Below are 18,994 nucleotides of genomic sequence, written 5' to 3'. Positions count from 1 at the left end.
TCTGATAATCCATGAACGTAAAGTGCAGGTGATGGCGACCAACATCTCGTGAGGGCGGTGGTGACCGAGGGCAGGGATGGCCGGGGTAAGCAGAGGCCTGCTTAAGGGGACGTCACCTTCACACAAAGGGGTCTTTCGTGTAACTAAACCTGGCCAAAGTCGCAAATGCCTACAAACAGCCTTCCCATGACTACACTCGCTCCCTCTCGCTTTATCGACCGACACATGTTGAAAGCAGGAGTCGGCCGAAGCACATGCAGGGCTCCGGTTGCATACAGTTGTCTACAGCAGGGAGGTGAACCCGTCGAGCTGTCTCAGCTGCACGGCAGTTGAGGGAAGGACGTGCCAGAAGGGAAGCAGCGGTAGCAGCAGCGGTGAGACACGCCCGGGGCAGGCTTCCTGCCTCTGCCTGAACTGGAAACACTGGTTTGGATAAAAGCAGGAGCTGCAAAGCAACAGGTGGAGCCACGCGTGGGGTGCGAAGGCGGGTCCTGGCAGCTCAGGCTGAGGGTGGGGGCAGCTCAGGTGGGGAGGGAGAAGCATGCTTTTATAGCGCCATTATGCTGTATCAGAGGCACAGTAATAGCTGGGGGGGGGCTCATGGTAGGGAGCGAGAGGCGCACTGATAGCTGGGGGGGGGCTCATTTGTGTGTGTGCCTGCATTTTTTCAAATACCAGCTCCTCGTTAACTATTGAGTATAAGGAGCTTTATAAAGCACGTTCATTCATCCTTGGGGAATGTGGAAAGAACACACCCCGGAGTTAAAGAGGGAGGGGTGGGGTTAAGGAGGCTCCGCTAGTTCGTGGAGGAAGAGAGATGATGCAGATAATGAATCGGTGCATTCTGGGAGTTAGTCTTTTTATTCAGTTAAACAAATTGGAGTAACTCGTGTGAAAAGATAACAAGAAATACGGCGGAGCTGCCTGTTAGCCGATAAGAGATGTGACATGCAGTAAAATACCTCGTAGATGTGCAGCTGCATGGGGATGTTGAAGCTGTGCAGAATGTTGCCCCCGAGGACCAGGGAGTCGGCCTGGGTGTAGACGGCGTGGATCCAATTCTGCCTGGGGACAGAAAGCAGCACACGGTGGTAGCCGGCTCATCGCAGGGGGAGGGTCTCACAAGCAGTGAGCAGGAGGCAAGCCCAGCAGCAAGGCTCTCGGGCCGGCACACCGAGGCTTTTTTTTTGTTAACAGGTCTGCTCCGAGAAACCCCTTGGGCACCAGACGTGTTAACACTGAACGAACTGCTGACCGGGAAGCGCCGGGCACGGCAGGCAGGCTGTTCAAGGATAACGAAACTAGGGGAAACGTCCTAAGCGATTTCAATGATGTGAATCGTAAAACAATACACAAACAAACAAGAGTTACCTCATGTCCTCAAAGTGAACACAAGAGGACAGCGAGGCTCACCTTCCTTGCGAACAAAACGAAATGGCGGCTTTTTTTCGGAATTGGGGGCGTGTTCGGTGGGCGTGGCTAAAAAGTGGAAAGAAGAACGCCGAACACACCTCCAAATCCGAAAAGGACGGAGCCTATTTGGAGTGACGGCTCTCTCCTGCAATGGCTGGCCTCCATTTAGGAAGCCAGCCAATGGGAGAGAGCCAAAATTAGAGGCGGGATTAAGAGCCCCTCTAAGAAACATAAGATCTCGCTACTTCCGGTTCTGACGAACCGGATAGTACCTCGACCTAAAAAGGAGAATAACAGTGCATGAGTTTTAAAATGTTAACATTGTCACTCTGTCTTGAAGTCACCCTGACATCTGTACTGCTGTAACAGTGAGGCTACAATTACAATCCATCTTCAATTCTGACATTTTAAACATTATACAGTTGGCAATTCAGTGCAGAAGTAGTATTAAGTAGTGTTATCATTTTTTATTCAGGTCCTGAGAGTCTTATTTTTAATAATAAACTCCTCACTGGCCATCAATCCCTCCTCTCCTTTCGTGTACCTATTTTTGCCCTCAGTGATGTCTATCTGATGACTCTGACGTTAGTTTTCACTAGCTTTTGCATTCTGAGCAACTATTTGGGAACTGAGCTCCAAAGATATCTCAACAATAGTTGGACTTCTAGAGTGGCCAGCAGTATGACTGAAGGGTGTGGTGCGGATCCATCAATGAGCTTTATCAATGATCATGGTACCAGGTACAAAACATCTGTCGGTTGCTAAAGACTATGGGGCTTTAACCTTCATATTTGGATTGAAACTGAAATGTACATTATCTATAAGCCCATATGTGGCGGCTTCTAAATAGAAAAGCACCATTCCCTTTAACCTAACTGATCTCTACTTTCATCAGTACTCACCTACCCCTATCTGGAGTTTCTCTGTACATTGATCTTAGATGGAAATTTTTATTAAATATGGTCATTGTTTCCACAAGAGGCATTTTTTCTCTCTTTTAAAATGTAGGAAAAATACCTGATTCCAAACCACTTCTCTAAGCCAAATTCAAACTGTGGCCTTTTTAGTTCTTTAATAGATTATTGATATTTTTTCTATATTTTCCTTGACATTACTTTTCGAAACACAGGAGTATTCCCGTAAGCAGTTTAGGTGTCCTTAGAGGTGGTATTAGTCATTATGTTAGTCGTGAGGGTGTGGTAGGGCAAGAACAGCGTGTGTCTGAGTTGACTATTGGGGAAACAAAGGGGACTGTGTATTAGTGCATCCTTGATGGTAATGCTGTTCTGACCTACCCACTCTTCATCGTTACTGATTACCTCCATAGAAACCTCTCTGCATTATTTACCTCATTCCAATTTTAGATCTTCCACATTTGGAGAAAAACAATCTGAGACTTTACAAGTTGTCTATAGTTGGTGAATTTACAAATGCTCCCCTTTTCGGACTGAAAACAGCAAAACACGCTAACCTTGTCATACAGTTAACTTTTAATCTATTGAGCTAACATATTTTGCCAGTCTTTGGAAATGATCACCTTACATATGAAGTTTTCCAGAATGCCTGTTTAAGGCATTAGAATTGGCTACAAGTTTAATGCATCAGCATCACCCTATGAGCAACTTTCAGTCATAGGACCTATCCTAATGGGAGGATAGGAGAAGACTGGGTATGTACGTTTTGATGTAAATCTTCATATTGTGTAGAATTTCTTCATGTAGTTGTCAGGGGCGGGATCTCTTGCGGAGAAGGTTTTTTCAATGGTAAACCTGCCAGATCTTCCCCCGTGCCCCCGTAAATCTGTTTGACTGCAACAAGAGGGGCCTCAAGCTGCACAGGAGACAATTACAAATCTCATACTTAGGCCAAGACCAAGTTTCGGGGGGGGGGGGAGATCTATGTTTTTAAAACAATCTGGTATATGCTAGGTCAAGGAAACTGGACTCTCCAGATTATTTCAGCATTCTAATTGTTTTGCTCACTAGGAATGGAGTTGTCAGGGAAAGGGTGGGTCTCCAAAGCATGTATGGCAAGAAAAATAGAGCCCTCATAAAGAATTTTACGATGGGCTGAAAGCAATTGCCAATACAGTGTTAGTGTAACTTGGGTCTTGATGTGCAGGCACTCTTTCAAAGGGTATAGTGAGATTGTGCATAGTGTACTTTGAGTATCATAAGCTCACCACTGTTGTATCTCCATTATGTGGTTCCTGTGTTGTATTTCTTTTACAGCACCAATCACCTTCTAGTATCTTCCTATCCAGCCCACCTCTAAGTACTGCCCTGGAGGAGGCTTAAAAGCTGGTAGCAAACTTCACTGCAACCTCTGTGCTAGATGCTCTCTATGAGTTAGCAGCCCGGAGGAAGAAAGACATTTCTGTGCTCAGTGCTGGTAGTCACTAAACAAAAAGAAATGCATCACTCCTGTGTTGTGCTTCTTTCAAAGTAGGCCTCTGCTGCCAGTCACCATTATTGTCCTCCCACCTGGGCTGCCTCCTTTTACCACCCAGGGGGTTCTTGAAAAGTTGGGGTGGACTTCACTGCAGCTGGTAGGCTAGAAGCTCGCTATGAGATAGCATATGGAGAAGTGGGAACTTAAAAAAAGCACACATTCAGTGCAAGTAGGTGCTAAAAGAATAGAAATGCACAGCTCCTACAATGGACTCCCATTGTTATAATACACAGCCTGACCTATTCACCATCCTGGTTTTGTTGAAAAGTTGTGAGCCGACTTCTCTGCAATTCGTTGGCCAAACACTGTTGTGAGATAGCAGAAAAAGGAAGCAGATACTTGAAGAAAGTGTTTTGTTCAATGCCGGTGGGCACAAAATATCAAAAAGTTCCTTTACTAGAGATCACATAAATTAAAAAAATATATTTCCTTTACATGTTGTTTCACACAATGTACATCTGTGGTAGACTTAATTGAGCAGAACATTTTGAGGGACATTTTCTGCTTGAGCAAGTCTCCAGTTGGTATCTCATGGGACCTTTGCTTTTGGTAGATCTCCTTGCATTCCATTTTGATTTCAAACATCAGCCAATGATCCAAATGACTGCACCGATTAGCCTAACAAGGTTGAAACTGGCCTGGGATTGCTTGAGTTCCTAACTGGACGGGGGCTCCTCTCCCAGTTCAGGAAGGACTGTTCCTCTGAGGAACAGAGCCAGTACTGATTTGCATAAGATGAGCCTCTGCCTAGAGCGGCATAGTCGGTGAAAAACTATGGGTTGAAATGTTACCAAGAGAGATTGCAGTGATTTAGTCTATTTGCAGATTTCCTTCTATCACCTTTGGTGTTACATATCAGCCATGGACAATTTGCACAATACATGTAATCAGAGAAAATAGATTTTCAATGTTTCACCCACAGTTTCCTAGGCCTAGTGGATTGTGGCATGGTTAAATGCTTGTACATTGAGGGGCAGATTTACAATAAGTGGCGCATCCCTGCATATCAGCAGGGATGCGCCACTTATTGTGCGCCATGCCTCCGTCACCATTGATGCGCCGCATTTACAATGCGGCGCACCAATGGGCAAAAACGCCACAGATGCGTGACGCATCTGTGCTGTAAAAGCGGCGCATTGCTGGAGTTGCGTCGCAAGCACGACAGAGCTCCAGCAAGGCTCTGAGGGGGCCCTATCTTGTTAATGCTGCATCAATCCTTACGCCTGCTTCAAGCAGGTGCAGGGTTTTGACGCAGCATGGGCCCCAAAGTGACTAAGTGAAATCTTGTAGATTTCACTCAGTCACTTTTAGGAGGCGTTCCTGCTCCGAAACGCCCCACCTGCACAGGAACACCTCCTTCGGGAGCAAGGCTTTACAACGTGACGCATTTACCAGATGCGTCACGTTGTAAGTACCCCGCACCATGGCGCTTCTTTTGCGCCGTCGCTGGGTCACAAAAGTGACGCAACAGCGACGTAAAAGTGGCGCAAGGGGCTTGTTAATCTGCCCCACAATGTTTTCTTCATTCATTACTGATGTGCACACACACTCTGTTATAGTTAGCTGAAAATTCTCCCAAAATATAAATTTAAGATACCTCTGTACCAGTTGGCAGATGGTGCATTGCTTTCATCAAGAACACAATAAGGACTGCTTTCTAGAGATGCTGTGACTGTGTCTTACAGTAACATGTTCTTGGCTTTCCTCAGTAGTCAGTGTGACAACCCAAATGACTCAGCAGCAAATGTATTCATGTTCTTTCCAAATAACAATGAGCTAGTTAAATAGTGCCACATGTCTACTAAATATGCAGCACATTCTGGATGTCATTACCTCTACATAAGACATTCTCGCTCCTAAAAACCCAATCTCAGTCAAGTGGTTGGAATTTTTTTTTCCTACTCTCTCTGAGAATGTGATGAATTAAAAAAGAGGACAATGTGCTTTTGACTTTAAAAATGTTGATCTAAATGACCTGGAACTACATGCTTTGATATTCCTTCCACCCATTTCCAAAAATGTTAATGTAAAAAACATCACAATGCAACAGATTCATAATTGATTTACCAAATAACACTTCATCTCTTGAGAAAAAATTAGGAAGGCCAAGCCATCTGCTCAATTGGTCTCTGAAGAACTAAAGGCCAGTGGGCAGATACAATAGCCATTTGGTGCTTACGAATGCTGAGATTCACACAATTACAGGGTCTGGAAACATTAAATGGCTTTCATAAGTATGTATTCATTTTGTTAGTTGGAAAAGCCTTTTGGACTTACACAAAAGAGTTTAGCAAACCATATCAAATTGCATGTGGGAAGGGAAGTGAAATGGGCATCCCCTTCTAATTTGGTATGGCAGGCATCTATGGTTTGTGACTGCAATTGCGGTTGCAAACTATTGACCAGTTGCTAACACCTCAAAGGAGGTGGAAATTGATCTGCAAAGAAAGAAGTGTGGCCATGGGGGAAACAGGTAATGGCCCAGTGGACCAATGCCTTCTTTCCTTAAGTTTTATGAAAAAATTAACTTGCACACTCTACCCCCAAAGGTTTCCCAAATGGGAACTACTTTCTCTTTGTGTATCTGGCCCCAGATGTACAAAGATGTAGACCCAGATGTAAAAGTGGTACTAATCCTTTCATCTTGGACCATGGCCTCAAGATTGTAGTATCACTGATGCTGGACTATTGCAACTCACTTCACTTGAGCAACCAAAAAGTGCAATTAGTAGCATGGAAGACAGCTGTGATGCAACTTCCTATTTTGTGCCAGGGCATTAAGGATTTGATCACATAACTCCACTTCAACTCTTCAGTGGCTTCTCTTGAAAGACATGTCTATGTACAAAACAGTCTATCTTACACCTAGGCCCTGACCTGTGGTCGAAAGCTCGACCACATTATTACGAATAGAGCTGTTGGAATAGAAGATGGCCAGTCATTTTCACTGGCTTCTGATGGGCTAGAGCCCATTGGTCAGTCGGAACCGGGTCGTAATTCCTTAAAAGGATGGAGTTTCCACCTTCTGGATTACGTTGTTGGTTTCCCACAGGCTTTTCTTGTTAGGCTTTCCTACATGAAACATCTGTCGGAAAGTTACTTTGGGGGCCACTAGGAGGGCCCCCTAGCCTCAGGGGCCTCCAGTTGGAGGCCTGGGGGGCCCCCTGTAAATCCCTGTACTACGTGGCAGGCACTATGAGGTGCTTGCCACGCATTGCACGGATCAACAACAACTCCCATTTCTCTATGGGAGCTTGTGCTGAGGGCAGTTTCTGACCGCAGCACACGCTCCCACAGAGAAATGGGAGCTTGCGACCGCACCAGGTGCAGTAGCATCGTAATTGCGTCATTTGGACCTCCGACCTACAACGTAATCAGGCCCCAAAAATACTAGACAGAGGCAATCATACACATTTGATGAAAAAATTAACATTTCAGAAGAACAGAGGCCTGGTAAGAGTGCTTTGAAAAGCACTGCACTTTATCCCAGTCTATCGCCAGTTGCCGTCTCAAAATGTAAAACTCTTCTGCATTTTTGCTATGCAGTACATCTCCACATTCTGTTTTTCAAAGAAACCACAAACATATTCTGTTGCTTTTTAAACATTTTTACACTATAATCTGAGTTACCCACTCAACCACTCCCCGAAGTTCAAATTGTATTTGCTTTCCTACTTGGGAAGAATTTTGACCCCTCTTACGTGGACTGTATTTAATAGCCTACCCTACAAACATACTTCTTGACTTTTAGCACAAATCACTGGTCCAAATGATGTCTGGTTTGCATAATGTCACTATCGAAAGTCTCAGATCTGGTACTTTACTAAACTTTTTTGACTGTGTTGCTGTCATGCTATGAGGAAGTGTTGCTTCCGTTCTTATCACATTCTAAGAGCTGTTTCACCCAATGATCCTTTCCCTCATGAAACTTGGCAAGCAGCACCAAAGATGTTCTTGCAACAGTTTTGTATGATTAACACCTCTTCAGCTAATGATCAACATTTGCTCATTGGGTTCACTTGGGTTGGGTTTGGACGCTCTTCATATGTTTTAGCTGTACTTTTGTATACATACATGTGTGTGATATATATGTCACATATAACACACATGTGCCAAACACATTGACCTAAAATACAGCCTTTCCTCCCAGGCCACTTTAGGAAATGTGACCCATAGATACCTCAGTGAAAATTGGTTTGAATTTATAGGGCTGAACTGCCAGATCTGCACTACAAACTGCTCACTACATTTAGGGCCTGATGTAGACTTTGGAAGATGGGTTACTCCGGCACAACATGATGGATATCTTGTCTGCCTTGTTACAAGTGTCAAAGGATATAATACACTTGTAATAAGGAGGACGGGATATCGTTCACGCTTGTGATGGAGTATCTGTCCAGCAAATTCTAAATCAGGACCATAGTCATTAAAAGATCTCATACAAAATATGAGATAAAACCAACCTGAGTATCACCAGAGTTGAGCTAAGGAGCTAGGGCTGCTTTATGTCATTGCGAATAATTGGGATGCTGTTGTTCTTTCTGAAAAATGGAACATATATTTTAAAATATATGTTAAGCCTTGGAATCACAGAAAAATTATTACAGTTAGCAGTCACATATTGCACGGATCAAGCCACTAGATCACCCGTATTAATACAGGTCTGTCTTTGGTCCCTAGGAATGTCTGGACCCTTATAAAGAATCAGTTTTTGATCTTTTCATCAAATATATGTCATGAATCGCCAAAATAAAGCAATGAGAAAGTATTCGCTTTATTGGATTTTTAATTTTTTTAAATAAAACACGTTTAGCAAAAGCTAAGCTGAACCAGACTTTAACCAAAGCAAGAAGTAAAATGCATCATGGTGAGTCCTCCTTCAGCTCTCAAAGCTCAGAAACCGATGATCCCTCATTAAAAGAGATAAGTTTGATGGAGGCTCCAGAATCAATTTTAAGGGATAAAAACCTGGCTACTTTACCAGGGAGTATTGGACCTTGGCAAAATCAAGAGCAGAAAAATGCTAGAGTTTTCCCTCTCTTTTTCAAAAAGATGTTACTTATGGTGACAGGCAAACCTAGCCGAGATCCTCTCGAGCAAAATACTTTTCTGGCAACAGGAGACACAACAGCGCAAGTAGTATCGTTAGAGCCAGTACCCTCTCCGGGGCCACTATTCTCCTCGTCTCTAGGGGTGCCTTTCCCAGGCGGACAGGCCACACAGGTACATGTAGAAGAATTGCTGTCAGCTTCGGGAGCCTCGGTCCCACTCCAACCTACTGTTATGACCGTGGCATTGGCTATCGTGACCCCGCTCCTTCAGTCACCGCCCTCTCTCCTTCTTACCAGCGTAAATGACTCTCTGATTCAATCTAATGGTACCATCCTAGCCCAGGGTCAGTTAGATAAGCAAGACCAGCATGCTCCGCAAAGTCAACAAATGCTTTCAGCTCTTTCGAAGACTAAATCTTCTCTGGAAAGCGGTACTATTTTATCAGAGCCCACGACCGGTGTTGATAATAATGAGCTACAGCAAGGAACTAAAGAGTGTGATTTTGTATTCAAGGATGAGAAGGCAGTTTTATACCAAATGGATATAAAAACTATGCTAAATATGATTCTTGAAGAAATCAGGGACATGAAGAAAACACAACAGATTGAAATAGTAGCTATACAGCAGCTATTGTGAAAGATAGAGGATGCAGTCCCTAGTCTCCCTATCCGAGTTCAGAAGGCTGAATCCAGGATTTCCTCCCTTGAGGATCACAATAATGGTATTCTTCAGCAAGTAGATTCAGTCTCTTGGGAAAAACTAATTATGGAGAACAAGATTGAAGAACTTGAAAATATTTCACGTTGCTCTAATCTTCGGATAGTTGGCGTGCCGGAGCGGCTTGAAGGGGCTGACAAACTCAAGTGGGTCGAATCTTTTATGAAGAAGGCTGTGATTCCTGATTTTTCCGGTGACTTAACATTAACCAGGACTCATCGGGTTCCCGCTCATCTTGCTCCAAACGAGAAGTTCCCTCGCACAATACTTGTTAACTTCGCGGACTATCAGATAAAGGAAAAAGTTTTGTACAAGGCAATCCAGATGAGACAGTTTGAAACCGAAAATGGAGCTAGATGTAGAATTATTTTCGACATGTCTGCGGCGGCGGCAAGAAGGCGCAAAGAGTTTGTCAAGTTATTGTATCTGTTTAAAGCCCAAGGGGCACAAGCTTCTATTGCAAAACAATCCAAACTTAAAGGCCTTGTGCAGGGGAAGTTTGATTTGTTCACTCACCTTGAAGAAGCTCAGGAGTTGCTCAAGGTAATTTTAGTCGGAAAATAATTGGTTCTTTTTTGTCTTGGTTTTCTATAATGCTATTTCATATCTAAACTAGAAGATAAGTATTTAGAGTTACTGTCTCTTCTAAAATTCCTTTTGAATATTTGATTCTAGGACTTTGTAGAGTCTTGATATTGAAGATTTGGCTATGTTTTTGTGGGGGGGGACACTTTTGGTGCAATACCAGGGGACCAGCAGGAGCACTGGGGGGGGGGATGTGGACAGCGGGGCCAGCCGCATTTCCTAAGGGTGGGATGGTTCTTGGGGTTGTTGTCGAGGGAGGGTTAGGGTGGTTTGGGCTAGCATAAAAAATGAGCAGGTGCTATCAGGAAAGTGTTAAATGGTGTAGGAATCAACTGCGTACAGAATTGCAGCTTATATTGTTTCTTATAATGTTTCTTATTTTTTACATTGTCTATCTCCTAAAATGAGCTTATGCAGTAAATGTCAGATATTATCTGTTAACGTCAATGGAATATTGAATAGACATAAATATGGAGGAGTGATTAGGTGGTAAGTTACTTTTAAACCTCAAATTCTTTTTATTCAGGAAACCCATCTGAAAACAAACACCTCAAAATGTTATATTCCAGGAATGTTTTCGAGAGTTTTTTTTGCCTCTGCGGGTGCAGCAATGCGGGGTCGCAATTTATTTCTCTCGGGTATTTGATTGGGTTTTTCTTTAGGAACAAAGGAATCCACAGGGGAGGTGGATTTGGGTACAGGTCTCACTAAATGGACAGCTTCTGAATATTATCAATTATTATGGTCCAATACTTGATGACGCATTTGCATTACGTACACTTTATAAACACCTGATTGGGGTCACTGGGCAAATTCTGCATGGGGGCGATTTTAATTATATTCAGGACTTGAAAATGGATACTTCGAATAGAGGAAAAAAACAACTGAAACCTGAAACTAAGAAGGTTTTCGAGGCTTTGGAAGAAGATCATCAGCTAATTGATGCATGGCGTCTGCTTAATCAGACTGTTCGTGAATATACTTGTTCTTCACGTCAACATCAAACTGCATCCCGAATAGATTTTTTACTGATTTCACACTCATTGTCTATTAGGGATGCAGATATTGGTGTGAATGCTTTTTCTGACCGTTCTTATGTCAAGGTTGGCATAGAAATGGGTTGCTCTAAAAAGTGCTCTAAAAAGTGTAGGTCCAAGTGGCAGATGGACCGCCTTCTGCTTCAAGATTTAGTGTGGCTTGAAGAGTTTAGACTCTGGCTACTCAAGTATTTTATTACTAATGAAAGGACAGCTGATATTTTTTCTGTTTGGGCTGGTTTCAAGGCTGCGGCCCGTGGGCAGATGATAGCTGCTTCCGCCAGGAAATCTAGGGAACGTTTAGGACAAATCGCACAGCTTCAACAGTTGTTGGTTTATGCTTCTAAACTTGTGGGCTCCTCATATCGGGGTCAGTTGGAACAGGCCAGGAAGGCATTAGGAGATTTATTTGTCCTAGAAGAAATAAATAGCTCCCAGGCATATAGGCATATATGCAGAAGGTGTATGAAGAAAGCCAAATGGTTGTAAAGATGCTAGCTTGGTCAACTAGGGCTCAACAAGAATCCACCTGTATCGTAGAAATAATAGACCCAAAAACAAATACATTAGTAACTAACAGAGCTGACATTCCTCGAATTTTTGTTGATCATTTTCAACAAGTATATACCACCAAATATTTGGTTAATCCGGAGATGATCCATGAGTATTTCCCTTCACTTCAATTACCTATAATATCACGGAGTGTAGCAATGCAACTTCAGAAGAGAATCACAGAAGCCGAGATATCGGCTGTTATTAAATCCTTGGCCGGAGCGAAAGCTTGTGGTGAGGACGGAATTCCAATTGAATTTTATAAGATCTTTATGAAGGAGTTGACCCCATTTTTAGAAGAATTATTTGAGCATATCAAAACTGGTGGGTTGGTATCTTTTTTTTAAAAGAGCTATAGTAATTAGTTTCGTAAAAAAGGGTAAACCACCTAATAGTCTAAATATTTATCGACCAATCAGTATATGAAATTATCGCCACTTTTGCGGCCGTTTTCGGCCGAGAAGCGGTGATAATTTAATCGCTCTATTAGCAAGCTGTCGCTAACAGCAGTTAGCGACAGTTTGTAGGCGATAGCGAGCGGTTTGGGGCCCGCTTTGCATGTCAGCGATAATTATCGCTAATGCCATGCAAAGTGGGCATACCCAACCTGTTAGCGACTGAAAGCAGTCGCTAACATCGCTATCGCCTATTATCAACGCCAATGGGAGTGGGATATTCAGGTTAAGACCCTATTGGCGTTAATGCCTGAATATCGCTGGATTTCCAGCGATATTCACACATTAAGCCGCTATCGCCGGACATTTTATCGCATTTGATATAAACGTTGCTAACAGCACGTTATCTCTGCGTTAGAATCTGGCGATGCACGGCGATAGAAAAAATTTTGCTAAGCTTATTTAGCGATAAATATCGCTAGTTGTTGATAATATGCCCCAAGGTTTTGAGAGCTGCTAACTATAAAAGAATGGCATTTCTTGCCCACTGGATGGCATATTACACCCCAGAATCATTAAAAAAAAATTTATCCAGCAGTGGCATATAGTTGTTTTCCTTGTGGCACTCTAGCGGAAGGGGTATGGGGGCGGTATGCAGACAAAATATCGATGTGTTAATATCGATATACCATAATATCGAGTTTGAAATATCGAAGGGACATGATATAGAAGGTAATTAATATCGAATTTTTTAATATCGAAGGGACAGAATTTCGGAGGTAAGTAATATCTATTTTGTTAATATCGATGTAAGTAATATCGATGTTACTAATATCGATATTATTTAATATCGATGTTACTAATATCGATTTTATAATATTTTTATGTATATTATTATGTATTTTAAGTAAATTTTACATTTTAGTACCGTAGCGGGTTGTGGGTTTATAGGGGAATAGGGTGGGAAGTAATTTAATTATACTAAATTAATTTGTAATTTTTTAGCAATTATAATTTTTTTAAATTAATTGGTAATTAATTTGTATTAATTGGTAATTTATTTTAAATAATTGATTAATTGATAATTATGTTTGTAGAGGGTTATGGGTTTATAGGGTAATAGGGTGGGAAGTAATTTAATTATATTAAATTAATTATTCATTTTTTAGGAATTATAAAATCTTTTAAATTAATTGGAAATTATTTTTTATTAATTGGTAATTTATTTTAATTAATTGATTAATTGATAATTATGTTTGTAGCGAGTTATGGGTTTATAGGGTATAGGGTGGGAAGTAATTTAATTATACTAAATTAATTATTCATTTTTTAGGAATTATACAATCTTTTAAATTAATTGGTAATTAATTTTAATTAATTGGTAATTTATTTTAATTAATTAATTAATTGTTAATTATGTTTGTAGCGGGTTATGGGTTTATAGGGTAATAGGGTGGGAAGTAATTTAATTATACTAAATTAATTATTAATTTATTAGGAATTATAAAATCTTCTAAATTAATTGGTAATTAATTTTTATTAATTGGTAATTATTTTAAATAAAATTATTTATTGGTTTTTGTAAACAGTTTAGATTAATTCAATAAATAATTTGTTTTAATAATGTAAAATATTAATGAATTTTTATAAGTATGTTATTTGTAACTTCTACGCTATCCAACACTTTCCCTACTGTTGCACTCTCTGGAGTGGGAATAGTAATTTTTACCCCTACGCTATCCAACACTTTCCCTACTGTTGCACTCTCTGGAGTGGGAATAGTAATTGTTACCCCTACGCTATCCAACACTTTCCCTACTGTTGCACTCTCTGGAGTGGGAATAATCATTTTTACCCCTACGCTATCCAACACTTTCCCTACTGTTGCACTCTCTGGAGTGGGAATAGTAATTGTACCCCTACGCTATCCAACACTTTCCCTACTGTTGCACTCTCTGGAGTGGGAATAGTAATTTTTACCCTTACGCTATCCAACACTTTCCCTACTGTTGCACTCACTGGAGTGGGAATAGTAATTTTTACCCCTACGCTATCCAACACTTTCCCTACTGTTGCACTCTCTGGAGTGGGAATAGTAATTTTTACCCTTACGCTATCCAACACTTTCCCTACTGTTGCACTCACTGGAGTGGGAATAGTAATTTTTACCCCTACGCTATCCAACACTTTCCCTACTGTTGCACTCACTGGAGTGGGAATAGTAATTTTTACCCTTACGCTATCCAACACTTTCCCTACTGTTGCACTCTTTGGAGTGGGAATAGTCATTTTTACCCCTACGCTAGCCAACACTTTCCCTACTTTTGCACTCTTTGGAGTGGGAAGTTATTTTTACCCCTACGCTATCCAACATTTTCCTTACTGTTCTTTTTTTGGAGTTGGAATACTATTTTATTCCCTCTGTTATTTAATATTTTTTGTATTGTTTTAGTTAATGCATTATATAATTAATGTTAAAAATATTAAAAGTACATAAATTTTTTTTAAATGTGTTTTGCATAATTATTTTATTTGTATTTATGTTATTAATTTTATGTGTGTAGATGAATTTGGAATTTATAATATTTTTAAATATGTATAAGTTAATGCAATAAATATTAAAACTAATTATCAAGTAAGTATATATATATGATATGTATATGTTTACGTAATTTTTTATTAAATTATGTATATTACTTATTAATTTCAAATAATATAAAATAATTTTAACTATGTTTATTATATTTTTAAGTGTTTTTTATACATTTTACATATATATATTTTTTTTTAAACAATATTTTTTCTAAACGATAGTTTTTGACATCTATATATTTTTTTCGATATTTTAGTACTTACCTTGTTGTAGATAGGATATCGATGTTGTTTACATCGATATTATTGCTCCGATATTTTTGTATCTCGATATTTTGGTTTTCTATATTTTGTCATGGATCCATGGGGGCATGTTTTTTTTTCTTGTCCCAAGCTGATAACGTTTTGGGAAAAAATAATTGCAAATTTTAGTAGGGCAAATAAAAGAACGTAAAAACCCACAGAAGAAGCTGTTTTGTTTGGGATAGCTACTAGGGAAGCTACACTATCGAAAACTGAGGGACTTTTTCTTGCTATTGTTATGTTGGTTGCTCGTTCATTAATTTTACAAAACTGGAGATCATCGGAAATACCTTTGTTTGAGAAATGGTTTATGAAGATGAAACATACGAAGCAGTTCGAAGAAGCCTAGGGCAATTAAGACATTTTTGCGGGTTTGGGAGTATTTTGTTGATTGCTGCTTTCGGTAATCAATGATTAATGAACAAAGATTTTGTATTTTGGTCTAAGTTTGCAGTATTTGTTAAGTGCAAATATTGGATGCTACTTGATGGCTTTGCTCAATACATTTTTGTTATAAAAAAAAAAGAGAAAGTATTTGCTCTCATATTGGTACATGTCTTATCATGATTGAAGGGTTTCTTTGGATAAGAAAACAGAAGATTAGGTATCTGGTCACATGAAAATCATGGACGATACAGTTTGAGTGTGATGGTACACCAAATATAGGAAATACAATAGTGTAAAGAAGAAGTAATTCCTAAGCTATTGTCATATGATCGGAGTAAAGAAACATCACAGTTGAAGGTGTCACTGTGTAAATCATAAGTTGAAAGCGGGTTGTAGAGACAATGAAGTGAGATAATGATGGCCTAATAAAATTTTTGCTGATGATTACTTGACATAGAAATAAATTAAGAAAATATTTGTTTTCATTTAATATGCTTTAAGTAATACAATGTGTGAGTTTATTCTGTAAATACTCAACTATGACCATATAATATGCAATAGTCATTTTAATTTGGCAGTTGTGGTGGATTCAAAGGGAAATTTAAGCTAATGGTAGGAAGATGCAGTCCAGAGCACCAAACATTCACTTTCTTTGAGGCACAGAAATTAGTATGAATTATAATCTATTTATTCTTTATTGTGCAAATATTGTAACATATGTGATCAATTTGGTATTTTAATGAGACAATTTTATGGACTAGACTTGACATAGGTTTGTTCAGTGGCCTTCGAGATTGCGTGAGGATAGGGCAGCACCTCCCATGTACCGTGGTATCACCCTAAATAGAATAATATATCTGATTTACATGGTCAAAACTATGAGTAAAAACACACAAGGGAAAAAATCGTCCTTGACAATCTGTGTAGCTCTTCATTGGTGATCGAGATTGCATTGATGACAATCAGCAAAGAACCCAAATCCCCCTAAAATCAGGAGCGAGAAAAGAGCCCAGCAGGTTAATAGTTACAGAGTCAGATGAAGGACATTGATCCAAAACCTGCTCAAAGAAAAACAACAAACACATATAACATAAACTACATCAAGCAACAGAAAACAGAAAATTTTCCAGGAATGATCCAAATCTGCTGAGAAATATCATGGATAAAAAATGTATAACAAGTTGGTATTCGGTGCATCAAAAATATCAAGAATCCAAATGCGTTGCAATGCATCCACTTCCCAGAGCTTTTGCCTTTATACGGCAAAAATAGGAAATTCACCTCAGAGGTCTGCCACATCTTGGATTGGGAAATTCATGAGAGACCACCATCCCCATCCTGTGTTGGACACTTCATACGGTCAAGCTCCACCTTCCAACGGGGACTCAAGCTGTTTGTGAAGAAGGCAATGTTAGACCTGGCATTTACCCCTGATCTTTTGCCTCTACCTCTATTTTTGGTGCTGTGATAGATTTTGTGTTGCCAACTTAGAGGCTTTGGACACTTTGCTACTGCTAAACAGTGTCAAATCAAGTCAAGCAAGCTTTATTCGACGATTGTCATAAAAGCATATAATACGTATAAAATCTGTCCTTTAAAATAATAAATAGTGATTACATTTACAATTTCATTACAAAAGATGACATTGATACGACAACTGATATGATGTAAAATTTAAACACGTTACATAATCAAAATGCTTTCGCCCCAAAGTTAAAATTCAAGCTGCCATCAGTCTCTTTAGAATTGTCCATGCCCAACCTAAATATTTGGCCACAGCTATGTATAGAGGCGGGTGGGCACAGGTGCGGATTAGTCTAACAGCAAGGAGCCCGCTCCTTGTGCCCAGTAAACTACACACTGGGCGTAACCAGATCCTTCGGGGAGCTAGATACGCAGGGCACTCAAATAACAAGTGGCTAATAGTTTCCAATGTGGATGAACATGCTGGACAAGCAGTCATGCCCCCACTAGTCCACCTGTTAGTGAACGCCCTTACTGGTAAGCTCCTGCTAAACAGTGACAAAGTGCATGTGCTCCCTGTATAAAGTGTAATGGTAATTGGTTGTCCATGATTGGTATGTTTGCCTTACAAGTAATGTCTCTGGTAAAGTGCACTATGTGTGCCAGGGCTGGTAATGCAAATGCTCCGAGTGGTGCCTGCAGCACTACTTGTGCCACCCACACAAGTAGCCTTAAAAAGGAACTCAGGCCTGGCATTGCAGTGACTGCGCACAGTTTGCTAAACTGCCATGTTGTTATGACAAGTGCACCCACTTGCCAGACCGTACCCTTCTTTTCTATGCACATCAGACACCCTTATGGGAGGTCCTGTGTACCTCCTGGGCAGGGTGCAGTGCATGTGAAAGGTAGGACATGTACCAAGGTGTGTACCATGTCCTGACAGTGAAATCATCTCCATTTCGTTTTTCAATGTTGAAAGGCCATCTTGCCCATGGGATAGAATGGGAAGGCTGTGCAATATGTTTTCCAGCCTATCTTCACAAAGGCTTAAGATGGAGAGGTGACGTTTAGGGTGCCTGAACTCACAATGTAATAACACATCTTTTTATGAAGGTGGTTTTTACATTGTGTGTTTAGAAGCCACTCTTGTAGAAGTGGCTGGATCTTTTTGCTCTAACATTTCTGTGTGTCTCTGCCTACTTGTGGATTGACTGTCTGGATTTGAGAGCAATAGGATCTGGGGAATGTCTTGACCCAGGGGAGGAGGTGAGACAGCAACAGGCTGACCTGCATCTGGAGTGTAGGGGGAGGAGTAGCCCCTAGAGTTGAAGAGGCCTGGGTTGCTGCTCTAAAACAATTGACCCATCTCTTGCTGAGTGATTGAGAATCTAGACCCCCACTAATCAAAGGAAGGTCACTGGCAGGTAGGCACCCAGAGCTAGTTTGAACAGGGGTCAGTGCCCACCTGAACACAAAGACTTCAAAGCCATTGAGGGGTATAACTATGAGAGTGGAAGCCCCTGAACTTTGAAGAATGGCTTGTTCAAGTTTGAACAAGCCTGGAGCTACTTCGTTGTCAAGAGGAACCTTTGCCAAGGAAGAAACAACTGAAGAGCCTGAAGGAAAGGAGTGACCCTTGCTGTGTGTCCCGGGGCTGGCCTGCAGTTTGCTGTTTTAACCAAGGAAAGGCTAAAGGGACTTTGCTGTGTGCTGTGTCCCCCTGCTTGAAAGGACTGTGCTGTGTCCTTAAGTAACTTATCCCCAAGGACCCTAGGTGAGCTGGCTCCCTGTTGCGGAAACTCAGGAACACAAAAGTTTCCAGAAGAGTCTCAGCAGTGCTATGTGCGTGTGTTTGTTGCAGCCTGAGACCCTCGTAAGCCGTGCCCTGTGATTGTGGGCACCTGGAGTCCAAGGAAGGATCAGCGACGCTGTGTGCATGTGCTTTTTGCAGCCTGAACCCTTTGTGAGGATTGTCCGGTTATCGTGTGCACCGGAATCCAAGTGAGTCTCATTGACGCTGTGTGTGTGTGCTTTGTGCATTGTGAG

This window comes from Lissotriton helveticus, chromosome 10 (genome assembly GCF_964261635.1).
Source record: "Lissotriton helveticus chromosome 10, aLisHel1.1, whole genome shotgun sequence".
In the NCBI taxonomy this organism is placed as follows: domain Eukaryota; kingdom Metazoa; phylum Chordata; class Amphibia; order Caudata; family Salamandridae; genus Lissotriton; species Lissotriton helveticus.
Note: the sequence above shows the minus strand (reverse complement) of the source record.